Source organism: Pipra filicauda, unplaced genomic scaffold (assembly GCF_003945595.2).
Source record: "Pipra filicauda isolate LSUMZ 115617 unplaced genomic scaffold, ASM394559v2 scaffold77_size3566232_pilon, whole genome shotgun sequence".
Classification (NCBI taxonomy): domain Eukaryota; kingdom Metazoa; phylum Chordata; class Aves; order Passeriformes; family Pipridae; genus Pipra; species Pipra filicauda.
In genome coordinates, this window is record NW_024104953.1 from 1,612,712 (window position 1) to 1,632,041 (window position 19,330).

The window sequence follows — 19,330 nt, forward strand, 5'->3', positions numbered from 1 at the left end:
CAAATCTGTTAAAATATAGTTTAAATGCTGTGTTATCCATTACATTACTAGTGTGGTGAAATCCAGCAAGGTTTCACAGTTTTCTTGTGAGCTGCATGATGGAGGTTCCCATGTATTTAGGGTGAAGATTCCAGGCTTTTCCACAAAGTGAAAACACTATGAAAATTCCTTTCCGTGGGAGCTCATTCTCAGCAGCAAAGATCTCCTTTGCTTTTAGGTTCATGCTTACAGCAGCTTTATAGACCTTACAAATCAGACAGAAATAGGAAAAGGAGTAAAGTAAAAAGTGGCAGGGTTGTGGAACAGGCTGAGGAGGGTCAATGTCTTATTGGGGTGGGAGCAACTTTGGCATAAGCTCTTACTTGTATAACTGTTATGGAATAGCAGGGGGAATATGTTTAACTTTTTTAATTGCAGCTAAATGCAGATTACAAGGATGAAAATGAAAAATGTACCATTTATTTTCTGAGGAACAGATTGCACAAGAACAGGTGATGGGATTGGAATGATTATGCTGCTACCTAAAGAGAAAGGCAACCTGGCACTGAATATTTGTGCACTCTGGAGTTTCCCTCTGTGACTTCCACAGGAAGGTTTTGCAGTCTGCCATTGTACAAAATAAATTCTCAGCCTTTCTTTGTTGTTTGCAGCTGTCTTCAACCAATCCCTTAATGTTTCTGGACTAGAGCAAAAGCTGAATGTTTACAAAGAATTCCCCACTGAAGAAATGCGTAGCATAATGCTTTATTTAGCTAAAAAAAACCAGGCTCCAATAGCCAGCCTGACAGGCTGGTAGAGCCATGGGTATCCAGTGAGGCTGCTTGGGATGTGCCTCTCTGGGACACTTTATCTAAAGAGCCCCCTCTTCCAAGGAAGAGATGTGGAAAGTGGTGTTAGTGCACTGAAGTTCTGCCTGGTTACAGAACCTTTCTGCTTCCTCCAGGAAACTCAGAAGGACCCCTTTCAAGGGTCATTTACTGTTTGTTTTTGTAGTGAATTACCCTTCATACATATTTCTTTTCGATTGGCTCCTTGGTCATTTCTCTAATTTGGGAAGTGTACTTTTAAAGACTTTTGGTGACATGTTTATTTTTCCTAAATGCCTGTGGAACAGAAATGCAACCTCATGAGGCAAGTGTGTCCCAAGTGGAATTAGAATGGTCCCACAGTGTTAGTTCTGTTCATCCATTATGTTCCTTAATTTTTCCCTTCTAATTTTAATCCTGTAATTTTAGAGAAGAAACTGTTTTGAGGACTTTGCTTTCTGTGCACACATTAAAAATATCAATAGGATATAAGCATGTGGAAAACTTAATAGGCAGTTTCTCCTTCCCCCTTCACCTTCTCACATGTGCAAATTAATGGTGGGGGGGAAGGCAAATAGGACCAGGAATCTGTCTCTAACCTTTCTGCACCTTGATAACAACCTTGTACTTTCCATTTGTCTTTTTTTTCACTGAAGTCTCAGGAATTTAAGCCATGGGTAGCAAGGTTCTCAGATAGATGCTGAAAGGGTGGTGGCCTCTGCTTTTTATTGCTGGCTGTGGCAGGAAGTCTCAATTAGTGTGAAAATACTGAGAGTTCTTAAATTAAGCAATTGAGGAAAATATTTTTATTTATGCTGCACACTTGCCTTTTAAAATTCCATGTTTGATTGCTAGACAGAGAATGGGAAGCCATATGAGACAGCTTGATATACTTTACCTATGGCAATCTTTAGCTGTAAGTGTGTGAGTGCTAAAGCTACTAATTGATCTCTCTCTGTTACAAATATCTGAAATCTTCTTTTCCCTAATGATTTCACAGTGCTCTCTCCTCGGTAAAGCATGAGAGGAGTAAGGCTTTGTTTTTTGTTAAAAAAAAGAAAAAAAAAGTAGTTACAGGAGATTTTCCCAGTGGTTTCTAAGTAGATTAGCAACATCAATTTGCAGCAAAAATTAGCTAAGAACCAGCAAGTTAGAGATTTAAGACATTTATGTACTAGAGCTGTGATATAATAGTTACACTTCTGTCAAAATTAAAGTAATTTAATACCTTGGTGTGATTAAAGAATACAAGCAAAATCACCATAGTTTCAGAATGTCTTGGCTTTTAGCGATGACAATGTTTGTTATTTTTAATTTCTTGATTTTTTTTTTCTCCTTTCTAAACAATGTAAAGGGAAGAAAAATTAACTTTTCTGCAACGCAAATCCTCTGTTTACTTTTAGAAAAGCTTTGTTTCAATTCATTTATTAATTACTTTTAGAAAAGGAAGCAAAGACGTATATAAGTATGTTGTAATGCTCATTTTCAGAACCTTAAATCTCAATGCTTCTAATACTTGCAGTCTGGCATTGATTGTAAGTATAATAGGTTATTTCATGCTGCTTGTCTTTATATTCATGGTTATGATACTGAAATGTTAAGACCACACACAGACAACAAGATCTCCAGCCACTTACACATGTAAACAGTCTGGCTTTTTACAAAGTGGAAAACTATTTCTTGTGCAGTATTTTAACATGATCAGCATGTTAAGGCTCAATCTGCAACTGTGTCAACATTTCTTTGGCTGTAACCATTAATTCTGGAGCCTCTTGATAATATGTAAAATGTGAGACTGGTTTGTTTACTACTGGGATTTGTCAGCAATTACTGTCTGCATTTAGCTTAGTGCTTTCAAATATATAATAGATCAAAGACTTATTTTGCATCATCACTGTGGTTTTAGTAAAACAAAGGATTTTTTTTTTCCCCCAGCTGGCTTTGGGCTCTTCAAAGGGCCATGGAGCAATAACTTTCATAAATATTGTTCTTATACCTGTTTGATATTAGTAGGCACAGGTACAATACATTAAATAACCTTCTATGACTGCTGTTGCACATGAATTTAGCTCTAGAGACAGGAACATGCATCCCTTTCTTGAGTTATCTTGAGACCTGGCATGGCCTCAACAGAGCTGGGAATCTTTGTTTTGTTTATTTTTGTGTAATCAATGCATGTTTTCAGCATTCTTGTTACCATCAGGAACTGCAACTGCTGTGGTCATGTGCAATATTATCTAAGCCCCACCTAATTTCCAGCACAAAGAGTTGTGAGGATTACAAGTTCTCATTTGGTTATAGCTAATAAGAGTAAGATGGCACAGAAGCATTTTAATGGACATCAGATCTGTTCAAATAATAAGTATTTGGGTTTCTTTTATCTCTGTTCTCAAAGTCTTTGTAATATATTTATGAATTTAATTTCAGGGTATCTTTGAGGTTTTACAGGTATCAAAAAAACCTCAAAAATCCCAAACTTATTAGAAAATCTGCAGAACTTTGGTAAGGATTTTTTCTTTAGTTAAAAGCAGGCTGTAAAATCACTAAAACTTGCTGCTGCTCCTGAGAAGGTTTCCATTAATTAATTCCATTATCTCAGGGGCACTAGGTTAAAATATTTCACCTGAACTTTTCTTATGATTTTGTACAACTCAGAAGTTGCTGGTTTTTTAATGAGTATTTTATTTAAGAGATAAAAATAATGACACACCAATCCATAAGACTGACTCTTTAAAAATTCCAAAATGCAGATATTGCAATAGGGATGAGGTAAATTACTGGGGGGAAGTTCAGTCTTAGAAGTAGTCAGCTGACAGAATAAAACTTTTAAAAGGCAGACTTGCATTTTTAAATTCACTATTATAAAGTGTTTAATAAATGTGTCACTATTAGTATGGGAGATTAGGAAAGCTTTCAGTTTGGAGATCACTGTCTTTTAGTTTTTAAGACTTGAATGCTTTTTGCTGCTTAAATTCTGTTGCCATTACTGAACACCACTCAAACCAGATGTTTTGCTAAAATTTGAATGAATCTTTTGTCCAGTAAAACCCAAAACATACTGTTCTCCCAAAAAGCATGTGAACAAAGAGAATGGATGTATTTCATCATTCCTGCTCTGCTGTCTGGCCCAGCTTCATTTCCTTGGATGGAAAAACGATAAATATAAATTTAAGTGAGGCAGCAAGTGGTCTTTATCAGTTAGTTAAAACTAAGTTCTTGATACTGGTTTTGTTTTCGAAGATTTTAAACATTGAACTTTTATTGTGAATTTTGTGCGAAGAATTGGTTTAATACAATAATTGGAACAGAATTTTTTACTAGGTTTTTTTTCCCTGCAAAGGTTTTATTTTGGGCATACCTACCAGCTACGTATCCAAGTCTTTTGAATGGTAACAAATCCCAGGCTTTAAGGAGTAGCAGTAATTGTAATTTGAGTTTTGTGATGAGCCCTTTGCCCTTGGCTCAGGAATCTCCCCACTAAGTTGTACACATCTGGGAAAATCAGTTTACATTTATTCAGTAGATTCAATTTTTAGTTGGGAAAACCCTCTACTGAGAGGGAATTCCAGTGAACTGAGTGGCCCCTGCTGCACTGGAGGGGAGAGGGGGGAAGAGGGAGCCCGTCCAATCTGAAAGTAAAGAAAAGAAAGGATGGGATGACTTAAACAAAAAACCCCAACAACAACAAAAAGCAAACAAACCAGAAACTGCTGAAGGTCCCTGTTATTTATGGGGCAGGGACTGGGGGTGGCTGGTGTGAGAAGGGCTCCAGGGATTTGGTAGCTTGGGCAAGGAATGGAGACTGGCAGGAGAGCAGTGGAGCAGGAATGAGGAGAAAATTCCTGATGGATGTCAGCGCTGGAGCAGGGGTGTGCAGGTGGTGTCAAGCTGAGAGCTGAACTAAGAGGTGATGTGGAGAGAAGGGTAGGAACAGGACAATAGTGTCCTGCTTGCCCTTTCTTTTCCCAAGGTATGGAGCAGCAGGACTAAACAGGAATTACCGATGGCTTGATAATGAGATGAGGATTAGGAGCAGTAAATTATATTCAAACTGATGGGAAATCTTGAGTGGCAAGATTAAGTGTTTTTGGCAGCTTGAAATAGGGAAGTGATTAGGAATATCCAGATGCTGAGAAGCATAAATTTTGAGGGATGATGAGCACAATTGTCTGCTTTACGTTTCGTGTTCCCCTTTGCACCCTGGGAGGAGAACCTGCAGCCCCTGAGGTGACGCAGAGACACAAAATGTTTTATCCTTCCCCAGTGCTAATCCACAGAAAGGCTGATGGTTTGCTGCAGGTTAATTGTATTGATTCAGTGGGGGCAGATGTCTGTGGCGCTTCCCATGCAGCTGATTTCCCTGTGGGAGTCAACGTGTCACCATATGGGAGGTTTTCCTTAATCAGTTTTCCACCTGCCCTTACCAAGGTCGTGTTCAGAAACTGTTTAACTTCCCAAGTGTTCCTGCGGTTTCAAGGAGCGCGTGTGGTGTCCCTGACCTTTCCTGAAGTCTTTCTGTAGTATTTTGTGGTTTGTGTTTTGTTATGTCACTGCTTCACTCTGTGAATTTTTATACAGTTAGATAAAATATTTTATATGAAGAGGGTGTGTTTCTCATAATGGCTTGTAAACACCTGAATTTTTCAGAAATACTTGGTTGATAAAAATCAAAGATTTTTTTGTAAGTTTATTTTTTTTTTCTGGTGCTTCTTTGAAAACCTAATGAAGGGAGGTTGAAGGCCATATTGAAAGACTTTAAAACCAGCAAGATTTGGAGCATCAAATACTCTTATCATGTTACAGTAATTAATATTAATGAATTAAAATGTTTACACACCCTGATCTCCAGTGCTCTCTTTGATGTTAATTACTTTTCAGTAGATCATGAGTTCATTCTTCATATCAGGCAAGTAAGGAAATATTTCCTCTTCATTTATCTGTGTCCCTTAGCAACACAATAGGTGTTAGTAGTTGATGAATAACATATCTTTTTGCTGTATTTGTTATATGGAAATGCTTGTTTTCTCTCTTTTTAAAAAACTCTGAGTGGAACTTTGCTACTAAATTCAAGCAAAATATAATATAAAGATGCAAATACTTGGCCAGGGGTAAATATAATGAAGCTTAACAGTGTTCTTGGACGTGTTAAAGCCAAGTTGGTTTGTTTTCTTGCTCATGTGAATCAGATAAAAAGGACTTCACTCGTTCCTGTCGCTGTGGTTCCTGATGTCCAGGAGCTGTGATCTGTCATGTGCTGCCGTCTCTGTTCCTTTTAGCAGGCAGTTGTGCAGCTATCATGCTATCAATTTTTTTAATTAAAAAATGAGCTGTTGCTTTCCAAAGCATAATTCCCTCTCAGTCTGTAAAAGGGTAATTGCCTCTCAATCTGTAAAGTAGGTGTGTTGGGTTTTTTTCCTGTTGAAATCCATGGAGGAAAAAGTAGTTTTTAACTTTATTTATAGAGTGTAGTCCTTCCTGTGTGGCTGTTGATAAAGATGCAGACTTGTAGGAAGTGAAAACTCAGCCATAGCTGTTCTAGCTCTGCAGGTATTGTTGAAGTTCCTTAGTTGGCACAGGTGATTCTTGCAGCATGTGAGGGTTCATCCTTTGGTTTTGCTCCTGTGTTTTTCACACTTAATTGTATGACAGTGTTGGGTTTTTGACCAGTGAAATCACATTATATCAGTAGCATCTGTTATCATGTGTTTTAGTGTAAGATTTCTGACTTCTGGTAGGCATTGCTTGGGTTCTATCAGAAATGTTCTTGCTGTGTACAAAGGGGCCTTTCCATCTTGTCAGCTTGTCTTTTTGAACTCCGTGGATGTCCAATAGTTTGGGCACAGGTGAGTATTGTAACTGGGAGAAAAGCAACTTTCTGCCCTGCAATATGATCTGTCTGTTGAAAAGGATGGTTCATAGATCTGTTTATCTGCTCAGAATTTGACCTCGTCTTCTAAAATATATTCTTTTCCATTGCTACTCCTATTGGTGATACCCTTAATTTCTGCAGCTGAGATGGACATTTTAAAAATACCATTTTTTCTTAAGCAGCTCTAACCAGAAATACATCCAGGAATCTTTCCTGTTTTAAAAGGGATTGTGAAAACGAGGTAATTAAACATAATGCAGCATTGTAAAGACTGTAGTCTTAAAAAACTGCTTCTGTATTATGCAAAATTGATCTTTAGTTCTGCTTTCTGTGTGAGTAAAGGTGCTATTGGCAGATATGGTTTTCAGCTCTGGATTCCTTTTCTTCTAAAATTCCAACACTTTCTTGTAATATTGAACTGTAAGGATATTTAAAGCAGTTATTATTTAATTTCCCATGCCTATGAAGTGAGAGTGCTTTTTAAAAACCCTTGGAAAGCAGACCTAAATACAAATCTTGTAACATTAAAACTTCAATGGGCTCTGGCAGGTTACATTTCTTTCATACTTTTGTGTTTCCTTTGAAAGAAAAACTTTCCCAGATGGTCAGTGCAGGGTACTGAATGTGACCAGTAATTTCATGTAAGTTCATAGCCCTGTCAGAATTCCTTATTTGGATACTGAATTCTTTGCAGAGGCTTTTTCATTTTTATCTTTACACTATTAAATGAAGGCAAGTTGAGGGTAAGATTATCTGCAAGGTCACAGAGAAACTTAAAGCATGATGGACAAAGAGTCCTCACCGAGTTGGAGCTAGAAATAAACACACCAAAGAAAGTATATGGCCATACTGATAGTTATAAATGAAGTGTCAAGGTTTCAAATCTGGGAAAGTATCATCAGAATTTATAAAGTTCTACTTAAATAGTCCATTCTCCTCACTTCAGACATCTGTTACTGGTTATTGTTTGAGTGACCACCATGTACATTATACAAAAAGGAATGTGTTCTTTGTAAGATCTCTGCTAATGTGGCAGATAAAATCCCAGTGTTTGATAGCAGTGCCAAAGGGCAAAGAGGTGCTGAACAATATTCCTCATCTTTACCATAACTTTCCTTCCTGGAAAAACAGGCTTTGACAGTGGGAAAATGAAGAGTGAGATAAGGAGAGGTGGAAAGAGGCTTGGGAACTGAGAGTGATACAGACCAGAAGCAGGGGAAAAGTCTCCTCTCAGGCCAATGCGCCAATAATTATTTTTCTTGTTGATTACAAATAGGAGTTGTATCTCCATGCTATGGCCATGAGTTAAAAGGACTAGCAAGTTAAGGAAGACTTGTTTTTGTTGGCATGTAGTGTAATCTGGGCCTAGTTTTTGCATCTCTAGCAACTGGTTGTTGCCTTTTTTTAAAGAAAAATGCACCGTTTTGATTAATGCAAAATGCTGCATCAGTCTCAAAATTTCATTTTTCAGAGAATCAAATTATAATGATGGAACTGATGGAAATGATTTACTCCTTGTGAGATATGAAGCAGTTGGCATTGAAGGTTCTCTTGTTTTCATTGATTATGGGTGTTAAATGACAGTGCAGCTGGTGGGGATGTTGTTATCTGTAAACTTTATTTCTTTCCCCCTTGCAGAGCTAAGCAGGTGGATACAGGTTATGGAAAATTAGATTTTATTGCAGACATGTTAAGTAATTCAGTTTTAATTTTCCATTTTAACATCTTGCTGGGTAGGACACAAACATTGCAATTAAGCAAGATTTAATTCAGCCAGGTGACATCTTAGATGCCCCATAATAGATGGCAAGAGCTTAAGTTATTGAGCTGCTTTCTGCTGTCAGTAAAACTGACAGCACTTGCCTGTTTAGAAGATGCATTAAGGAGGAATTGTGACCTTGGCAGGTGTGGAGAAAGTCTTGAATGATGAATTTAAATTCAGGAAAAATGTCATGAAGAATTAGGAGACTTGTGGCAGGTTTTTTGAGATAGATTACTGATGAGAGCAAGGAGAAAAAGAATGGTAAATATAGAAATACATGTAATTTTGGATAGAAAATTATAAAAACAAAAGAATTTTAAGGGACTGTTTTATACAGTTATTAGCTTATGTACAGAAGGTGGGGGTTTTTTCCAGCAGTTTGGTTCAGTGGGGGGGGAATCTGGGAGACAAGTGAAGTAAAACGAGTTACCTAAGGGAGAAGGCACTGGCTTGAACAAGATTCTCTGTATTTGCACACAATGGGAGAGGGTGCCAAGATGCATTTGTAGAGTTTTGCTAATTACTAATGTGTTAAAAAGCTGAAATTTTTGAAGCAGATGCATTAACTAATGCATTAACTAATTGTCCAGTTTCATAGTGTTCTTAGCTGCAAAAGAAACAATAGATATTAATGTAGTTGTTTGTTTTAGTCAGTCTGTACTCTGCACTGGAAGAAGAACACAGCCAGATTTTACCATATGTGAGAATAATAAACTTTGGCAGATGTTGCTCTTATTAAACTGCCCTAGTTCCATGTGTGTGTGAGTGCCTCCTGTGACAGGACTAAGAAAATTGTCAGATCAGTGTCTAAATCTGTGTTGGCCAATTAACACAAACTCCATTGGGGCAGAATTAATGGATACCTGGATTTGGGTAGTACAGTGGGGGAAAAGTCAAAATAGCCATTGTAAGGGGAAGTCATGCACCATGACCTTCTGGTGTCTTTACAGGAATCAGTGAGTGTGAGGAACAGGGAGATCTGGCTGCTGTAACTCATTCAGATTCTCCACGAGGTGCTTCACCAAAGGCTCTTTAAATGGGCTGATAAAGAAGGTCCTTACACAGATTCCCTGGCTGAAGGATAAAGGGGGGTAGAGGCAATACTGGAGTTGGACAGGGAACTCTGGGGCAGACACTGTGTTTGTAAAGGACCTGAGAAACAAAGCTTACAGTGCAGGCTGGCAAAAAATCAGAGTATTGAGTGACTGTACAATTAAATGACAGAGAATAGATCAAATGCAAGGTATGTGTGGGTGAGGGAGAACAGCTTCAAACTGAGGGGTGTGATTGATGGGTTCTGAACACAGGACCAGCACACAGGAATGACTTCTTGAAGTTCATGGTATTTTCTGGAAGCGTCAGCTCCATTCACAGCAGCATTTAAAAAAAAATGATCAAAATCAATTTTGGGAATTAGGAACTGAGTGAAGCAAACACAAGTAAAACCATCACTGTGCCATGGTACAAATGAGGGCACAACCTCTTTTCAAACACTACCTTTGCTGATAGCTCTCCATAGTGGAATTAAGAACATTAGAGCGAGGTAGGGAACTTCTTCAGTATAAGGAGCAATTTAACACTCTTAGGCTTGGAGAGAAAGCTGGAGGTGAGTGGATAGGGAATAACAGTGGCCTATGAAATTGTGGATGGGAGGAAGAGATAAATAAGAAATGTCTGTTTGTTCTAATTTAACAACCAAGAGTATTTAATTAAATCAACATGATGGTTTGAAATGAACCAGAACACACAATTCCTGATGAGTGTGTTATTGGTTTTGGGGGACTGCTTGCCACAGGATTTTGTGGATGCAAGAATTCAAGCAGTTTTATAAACCAGTTTAACAAATTCTGGGAGAAGACAATCGCTGGTGACTTCCAAATACAGATGCAGCCTCTAAAACCTCAGAATCTCATGTTGACAAGTGTCTAATACATCTACTGAGTAAACTATCAGTATTTGCTTATGTTTTTTAAGCTTTTCCTGTAGACTTCTAATACTTGTTACTGTCAGAGCAGAGGGGTCATTATGGACCTTTGGACTGACCCAATGTACCTTTTTATGTATTTAATGTCTGCATTTTGTTGCATAAAGTCAACACTATTTATAATTTTCAATGATTTTAATGTTTTCCACGTGTGTTAGGATTGCTACTAATTATCACTGGAATTTTTATAAACATAAATGTGGGAAATATTTCCCACATATTCCCAATTAGTAACATAATCCACGGGAAATTTGGGAAAAAAAAAAAAGAAAAAAAGAAAAAGGCTTTGAAATGTAAAACTTCTCTGAAATCTTGGGAGCCTGTTGTTTCTATTATTCTTCATAATAGGCGAAAATGAGCAATAGTGTCTGTACATTGTGTTTTTCACAAGTGTTTTTCCTTGGGTTTTCATTTTGTGATTGACCACACATGAATATGATACCTATCAGTGCACTTGGTGTGAAAAAGAATTATAGAAACCCACAAAACCACAGCTGTAGGTTAAGCTGTATTTATGTGAAATACTGAGTTTGCTTCTTTGAATATTTGTTTTATGTTAGAAAGAATCACAATTAGTTTGGATCTTCTCTCCCTCTGTTAGAAGAGACTGGAGTCAATTAACTAATTTTTATAAAACTTTAGGAGCAAAATGGTTGGCACTTCACCTCTCCCAACCTGAGAAGCTGAGTTGTGGGAAGAGGAATATTTGCAGAAGAAGAAATCACTGTGTTACAACTTTTGGCTGTGCTTGCAGGGTGCATGTAAATACTGATTAATGTCACCCCTGCCTTCCCTGTAGGTCAGGGAGATGTTCCTGGTGCCTCCTGAAGGGCTGCTCTTGGAACACAGTCAGGTGCACTTTTCCAGCTGCATCTGATTCCAGTTAAGGTCTTGTCATCCCCACCTGCTTTTCATTGCCCTGTTCTCCTCCCAGGGGTTACCATTTTGGTGTGCCAGGAGAGAGACAGGAATAGTCTCTTCCTATTTATTTCTGTCAGACTCAGTAGTTTTTAGGATGCATTTTAAAACAGATGTTGAACCGATGCTGGTTTAGGTGGGGGACAGTTATACCTGTTCAGTTCTGGAAGAAGTAAGATGGAGGCAGACTGGGGCAAGGACAGGAAAATGGGAAAATACCTTCCTTAGCAGGTTAAGTTTTAGTCCAAGCAGCCTTTCTGGTGACAAACACACCACCAGGAATCAGTGATACTTTTCACAGCTTGTTGTTGCTTGTCGCCAACCCTTCAGTGTTCAACTGTGTTAATATTTTACATATTTTTATAAATGGCTTGTTTCTCCTATTCCTTTTGTATCCATTTTTCTTTATGCACAAAGTCTATTTATTATATACTGTGTTCCATGCCAGATGAAAAGAATTCTTTTCTGTGGATATCAAAAAACCCCTTATATTCCTTTGCTTGCCAGCTGGTAATTGCCTGAGCTTTGTGCTGATCATTTCGAAATGTGTTGTATTCTCCATCATCTGATTCTGCTTTTTCAGCAATAAGATTTAGAGCATTACTTACTTATTCACTTGAAGGACTCATCTGTTTCTCTGCCTGTACTTTTGTAGATAAAGCATTGAATATTTTGTGGAACTCTCCTCTCCCTCTGCCCTGTGTTGACATATATACTCCCACTTAATAGAAGGATTTTGTGCAAAGGGTGTCACTTTTGTAAAGTGCCTTTTTCAGCAGTGAATCACTTTTTTCTTATGTTTTTTTCTGAAAAAGCTTTCTTGCAGTTCTGAAACTTTCCTGGCTTAGCTTAGACAAATTAGTTAAAGCACAGAGTTAAAAAGTACTTCTTTTATGTACTTGGAAAATGCAACGTTTCAACCACTTAAGCAAGTTTAGCACTATTAAGAAGTTTGGCTTGATATTACTTTGGGTTTTTTTTTGCAAATAAAAACCACTTTTGCTTTATGTATTTGTGTTAAAGTATGAGCATCTGTAATCAATGCATCTTCAATCTGTTAAGTTATTTTGGCATAAAGATTTAGCATCTGCAAATATTTTATATTGAAACGTGCTGCAGATGTTGGGTTTGGTTTTCAGTTGCAGTAGCTGCATGTGGTAGGTAATGTTTTCATGAGAGGAGTGAATTTCTGAGCAGGTGAGACCTTGTCTCTTAGAATTAAAAGGAATCCAAAACAATTGCAAAGTTGGGGGACAGGGAACAGTTTCCTGCGCAGGACCTGCCCTCACTTCCCCGTTCTGTTTTTGGGAGAGGGAAGTCGGCCCATCCCTGCAGCTGTTGTACAATAAACTTGGGAAATATCTTCCTGGTGCATCATGTGCTGGGGAACTGCTGCTCCCTTCATCAGAAGATATTGAGGGTGGTGTCTTTTTGCCTTAATTTTTGTTTCACTTAATTTTCTAGTCATGACCAGCATATGCAGAAACATAAAATCAGAAGGTACATTACTAAGCTCCTCAGCCCTTCTGTGTGGTGGTTCTTTTCATGCTGAACATATCCCTCAGTAGCTTCCAGTACACACTTGATGACCTTTGTTGATACTTTAAAGTTTGGCTCATTAATATTAAAATGTAGCGTGTACAGCATGTATGTGAAAACCTGTGAAAATCGTTTAACAAGTTAAAGGTCTGAAAAAACCCTCAAGCCTTGAGGGTGCTGTACTAAACTGTAACACAACAATATAATTTTCTGAAGAAATCACAGCCTTGTGGTGATCTTTAGATTTTTGGAAGCTTTAGTCATCACTGCTTTTTCTTAGCAGGCCTCAAGCAAGCCCTTGTATGTATTATGAACCTCTAATCATTCTAATTGTTTTGATACCTTTTACAGTAGCATTTGATAATTACAAAATAAATAATTCAGATGTGCAGAGTGTTTTGCATAGGCTATGTGCTAGTTCCTTTGTCTTTCCACCAGGACAAGAAATTAAATCCCAGCACTGACTTTCTGCAACCACAGAGAATGTCCCGTGTTCCAGTTTAGTACAGCACCTACAAGGCAATTCTTCTCCTCGTGAATCACTCTCATAATCCCTAACTTTTGTTGTTTATAGCTCAGGGTGAGGGCCAGGTAAGGAAATAATCTTTACTTGCACCCACTTACCGGTGATCAGGTGATGCACAATAATGTGTTAACCCGTGTCTGAGCCCTAGGAAACGTCCTTAAAATTTACAATTACAAATTAATGGCATTCAGGTAGGTTGTGAATGTGCTCAGCTCTCCAGTGGATATGGCTGCTCACCCTTCCCAACCCCAAGTGTCCTGAAAGCAGGTTGCTGCAGAGAAGGGTATTTCATCATCGCTTCCTAGCTATGATTGAAAAAATACCATCCTTTTTACAATAATATTTTACAACAAAAGGGTGAAAGCAGCTTGTTGGAATCTCAGCTTATCTTTTTTATTATCTTGAACAAATACCGTGCTGCTATTTCTGTTTTTCTGGATCAGTCCTGACACAGGCAGGGACATGGTGTATATCCTTTCAAAACAATGGGGAGATTGCACTGTTACTTGGAGACTTTGCCCCAAGGAAAAACTTGCTTTTTGCAATTGTTTGAGCTCCAGCTCCACGGCTCCTTTCAATACGTGGGCTACAAAACCTCCTACAGAACTGGGATCAGACCAGCACAGATTGACAACCGAAATTAAGCTTAATTCTCTCATGCAATTTAGGCCTCTTTTTCAACGTTGTACCTGATAGAGCAGTTCTCCAAGCCCAGTTCAGATGTTTAGATTAAGTAATTGCTGCTTAGCCTGACTGTGGGTGATGAACTGAAGGGCTCTGTTTGCACTGCAGGATTCTTACGTTGCTAAAAACATTCAGGTCCTTTACCTGGGCACATACTGAGGGTTTTCTGAAGGAGTTGTCTTCGTTAATTTATTTTAATCTGTTGATTTGGGTGGATCTCTTGCAATTATGTGCTTTAACAACAGCATATTAGTCCTTAATTTGGAAGTCTCCAGTATCATACACAGCTCCATCAGGTTTCAAACTCCTTAGATTTTTTTTTTTTTATGTTTTCCTAAGGGTTGAATCATTCACAAGTATTTCTTGTTTTCTTTTTCCCATCATTTCTTAAGTTTAATATCCTGTCCATCTGCATCTGTTAAGAGTCTAAAATGCTGCCTTGATGTTGCATCCGAGTTTCATGTGTTGTCAGAGCACATTTATCAAAGGTTTGTTCTAAAGGCTTGTTCTCTGCTTACACCTCTTTGCTTGGCATGGGAACCTCTCAGGGTGATCTTAATGTGCCTATAGCTTATTGATTCAATTTTCAGATAACTGCTTCTTCCCCTCAGACACCAGAAAATTAAACACTCCTCCCTTTAGGAATTTCTCATTCATAAACTATACTCCTAAAATAAAAGCAAGCCAACCACTTGTGAAAGATTATTTAGATATAACCCATATTCAGGTTATAAAAGGGGGAATTTCCTCCCTGCTTTTGGAAAGTCTGAATGCATTTTAGGTTGTCCAATTCCTGCTGAATCTATGTGTAATTTAGTACAGCTATTTTTGAGGATTGATCTGCAAGTTACCCTTGCCCTTGATTTGCTGCTCCCTCTTTACTGTTGCAGAGTGACCCCATAGATCTTTGAAAGCAGGGAATTTAAAAGATCTAGGTGATGTTAGCTGATGGCTATAACCCTTTAACAAGAAGGATTTATTTGTCAAAACTATTCTACAACTTTCATAAATTGATTTCTGACAAAGTACAAGCCTTGTACAATTTCCAGAACCAAGCAGTTCTTATCCAGAAGAGAGAAAAGGTCAAAAGTGGAATATACCTTTTTTTTTTTTTTCCCCCTGGCATTTGCATCATATTTCTTGAGCATTCCGAAGAATGGACTTGTGTCATAAATAATTCCTAGAGGGATCTTGCTTGTGGCTCCTTCTGGAGCCTTCTCTCTGATCTGTTATGCTCTGCTTCTGAATCAGCTGGTGAGGAATCCTTTTACAATTACCGGTTCCTCTCATTAGGTGACCTTCTGATTAATCTCATGACAGTAAAACCACTCACTGGTGACCTGATGGTTTCTAAACACCCTTGAAATAGAGAGCTGAAAAAACACCTTGCTTTGAGCAGTAACCAGGGAAACACTATTTCTGTGCAGCTTGACTGTATGGTGACAAATAAAAGGTCAATTATTGCTGTAGAACAGAAAAAGTCAAAATATTGAAAGTCATTGGTGGTAAAAGTACAGCCAGAAGGAAGACACATCATTTTCTTTGGGGTCAGAAAGATAAAGGAGGAGAACAAACTTTTTTTTCTGAAAAGCCTGGAAAAAGTGAATTTTGTCACAATATAGTTGGCACAGTGCATAGGCCAGTGACAATACATAATTATACTTAATGCTGTAGATGTTTGAGCTCGCTTGATTCAGTGTAGAACATCTACTGATTTTCAGAAAGAAAAAGGATGGAAAATATTTAAATTTTCCTCTTTGTTTTAAGGCAAGATATTTCACATAAGGTCCTTATGTATGTTTTATTTTATTTTATTTTCCCCCCAAATCTCTTGGCTGTGCTTTTGCCCCCTGGAGATTGATGCTGCCTCCTATCAGTTATGTCACAATGCCAAAAAAGGGTTTCTAAAGGCATTTTTGAGTGGTCACTGGGATCTAGTCTATTTTTTTTTTTAACTGTTGACATCATCTGAGACTGTAACTAATTACCACTGTGATTAATTAGCCCACTTCTCAGGGAAGAGGAAACAGTAGAAAGAAACAGTCCCTGCATGTTTATCCTGAAGAACTCAAGTTGTGCAGTGTAGGACACGCTTCTCTCCCAGTAGAACTGGGAAACGTGGGTCAAAATTGACTTTATTCCAATTGATTGTAAGCAAAGCAAGGCTCATAAACAAAGTCCCCAAGCTTTTGGCACCACAAAGACCATTCTGAGCTGAAGCAGAGATGGCAAACTTGGGGCCAACTCCTGCTGCCACCCTGGGGGTGTCACCTGTGTTTGCAGCTCTCCTGGTGGGAAGGAAAAGCAGGGTGACAGTTCCAGCTCGGCTCCTTCCCGCCCAGCCCCAAATCCAGCCAAACCATCAGATGGTTCTGTTTTAGCTAAGCTACAATTAATTCTGACCCTGCAGCCCACATCTGCAGAGTAATCCCAGAAGTGGGAAACACTAATATGTGTCATGGGAAGCTGTTTCTCCAGCCCTGTCTGCTTTAATGATGCAGCACATTTGGAGTGGTGTCACCGAACGCAAACTCACCGTGTTTATCCCCAGCAGCCCAAGTATTTTTTGTTTATAAGGGCTGGGTTTATGCTGTTTGAAGTGATGCAGTTTAAAGAAATGAGAGCACCACGTAGGAGCCCACTGATTGTAAAAATCAGTATAGCAATAAAAAGTCCTTATTTGGGTGATTTGCTAAAATAGTTCACCATCTAATATGTGCTTATTTCAGGGTTTGAACAGGTTATGAGCAGATGACTTCCCTTGACTGACTTAGCCCTGTGTTGGTTTTTATTCTGTTTATGTTGCATGGCTGGTTATCCTTTCAACATGCAGAATCTATGAAGTGTTTGATGTATTTGTATAAACAATTTGATTTCTGAAAGCGTGTTCTGAATTAGATGCCGTTACTGTACAACAATACACTGACAACATTCTGGGAGCATTTAAAGCCCTTTGTTTAGTGACACAATGAATGTCATCAGACTGTTTCAGTAAGAATGCAGACATTAAAAACAGCTTGTGAAAATGAAGAGTTTTTGAATTCTAGAATTATGGGGGCTATCAAATGAGCGCATCTGTTTCTGTCTTTAATTTTTCAGTGAAATGTTTTTGATTTTTGACAAATGTTTTTTTCCCATCAAATCAGGCACTCAGGTTTCAGTTTTGACCCTCACACCTCTAAAAACAATATTCAGTGCAAATTTTGAGACTGATGTTTGAAAGCATGAAATGAAAGGCTGCTGTTCTTTTTGTTTGCCTTTCGGTTATGGTACTTACGAATCACGAGTTGCCTCTTGCAGCCACACTGACTGGAAACACTTCATTTCCTCTCAAATGAAAGCTACTATTTGCATGGAATGAAATGTCATCAGAATAAAAATAAAAATTGCTGAGAAACTTCTATAAGATCATCAAATCTGTTAATATAAACAATGTACATTTTTCTTCCACTTTCTTCTGTTCCTCTCAATTATTTCTATTGGCATGTAGTCTGTACTGTTCTTTGAAGTATGACAAGTGTTTGGTGTGTTTGTAGTATCTTAATTTTAACTGTTCCATTATATAATTTCAAATATGGTTCGTTATTTTCTTTTTTTCCATTTGTTTCAAGATTGGCAACTGAGACAAGCGTTGCCATTCAGAAGAAAATAATTACAAACTTTATCCCTTCTTGAAGAACAGGTCTGTACTTTGCATCTGTATCTGTATATAAAGTTTCTGGAGTCAATAGAAAATGATGCCAGTTAACATGTAGCATTTGATAATTTGAATTTTCTTGATATATCAAATACTTGTTGGTTGTTATAAGTGCTGAGCCATGAATAATTTACTGGCTTTCACTTTATAATCTGCAGCGTCTGCTGACTTTGAAGTTCAGTAGTCAACTTAAAGTTTGCTGGAGCTGACTAATGATTCACCAGAGATTTTGGAGAGATATTTTGTCATCCATTTAAAGCTTGGAAAGGTTTGCTGTTGCAGCCATCTGGTAATTCTTGGTTCTCTGGAGGAAAGAGAAGCCTTTTGATACAGTAGATCAAAGCATTCTGCTCTTTCAGTGACTGATACCTATAAGTAACTTAGAAGTTTCTCAAAATGATTTCCCAATGCCTGTCTCATTTGCCAAACTTTTGCATTCTAGCTACGTTCCAATATTGATTAGATTTTAACTGTATTTGAATCATTATTTTAATACCTTTGTTTGTGCATAATTTACAGATCTAAGTGTTTTGTAAACCCAGAGGTTTTTAATTTACCAAATATGCTGTCATGGTTAATAAAATTGATGGTAAATCTTGTTCTTTGTGCTAATTGTACACCAACAGCTGTACTTGTGTTATACCATAAACCTGACTTACAGACTGTGGGTGATGTACAACTAAAACTGTATATCACACTGTTTTTAGAGCTAATTCTGTTAGCAGTTGGAATTCTGAGGTTGGGGTGTGCAGATGTTTGGCAGGGAAGGGCAAACATGGAGAGACTGAGTGAGGACAGGAAGGGAGCCCTGCAATGGCCACTTGAAAGGAGCCCAATCTCCCTCTGGATGGTTGGGGCACATTTGAGCTCTGTCTGGAATCAGGATGTTGTTTCTGTTCCATCAGACATTCCGGATGTGCAATTGCCATGACCACACATGTCCAGTCTTCTCGAAGAGGGAGTTTATTGCATCACAGGCAGCCAAACCAGAACGATGAAATTCGCTTTTCCCTTCCCTGTTGTTCGATTCAGAGGTGTCTGACTGAGATTTGGTGCTGAGTTAGAGTAGGAAAAAGGCCCCATTAGTTTGAAATGCTCCCTATCCCTGTGCAGGGAAAGAGGCAGGGATGAGTTAGTGCCCAGTGGAACTGGGATGTGTTTGTGCCATTCACTCTTCCTTGTATTAGTTCATTGTAATGACTGATGTACTGAAGAAAGAAAAGAATTAAAGCTCATGTGTAACCTTATCCTCAATGAAAGTTAATCAAGGAACTTGAGAAATAGCTGATGTGCCTTGGGATGTCACCTATATCATCCTAATAACTATAACTATATATATATAACTACATATAACTATAGTAACTATAACATCCTAACAACTGTATATAGTGTATATAGGGGGAGCCTTATTATTTAACCATTCAAAGTATAGCATTGCCCAAATGACAGATGTGGTAACTGCCTAATATTCATTGATAAATCCTTCAAAGTTACTGTTCTTTACATTAGGTAGGTTAGAGAGGAAAAGACCTCCAATAGGCTGAA

The 19,330-nt window shown here is 38.1% G+C and overlaps 1 protein-coding gene across 13 annotated transcripts in view; it reads left to right on the forward strand.

Moving 5' to 3' along the window:
- The window catches only part of LOC114002181 (SLX4 interacting protein), an 82,363-nt gene that overhangs the window by 15,726 nt on the left and 47,307 nt on the right, over positions 1–19,330 (forward strand). The gene's annotated exons all lie outside the window — the stretch shown is intronic.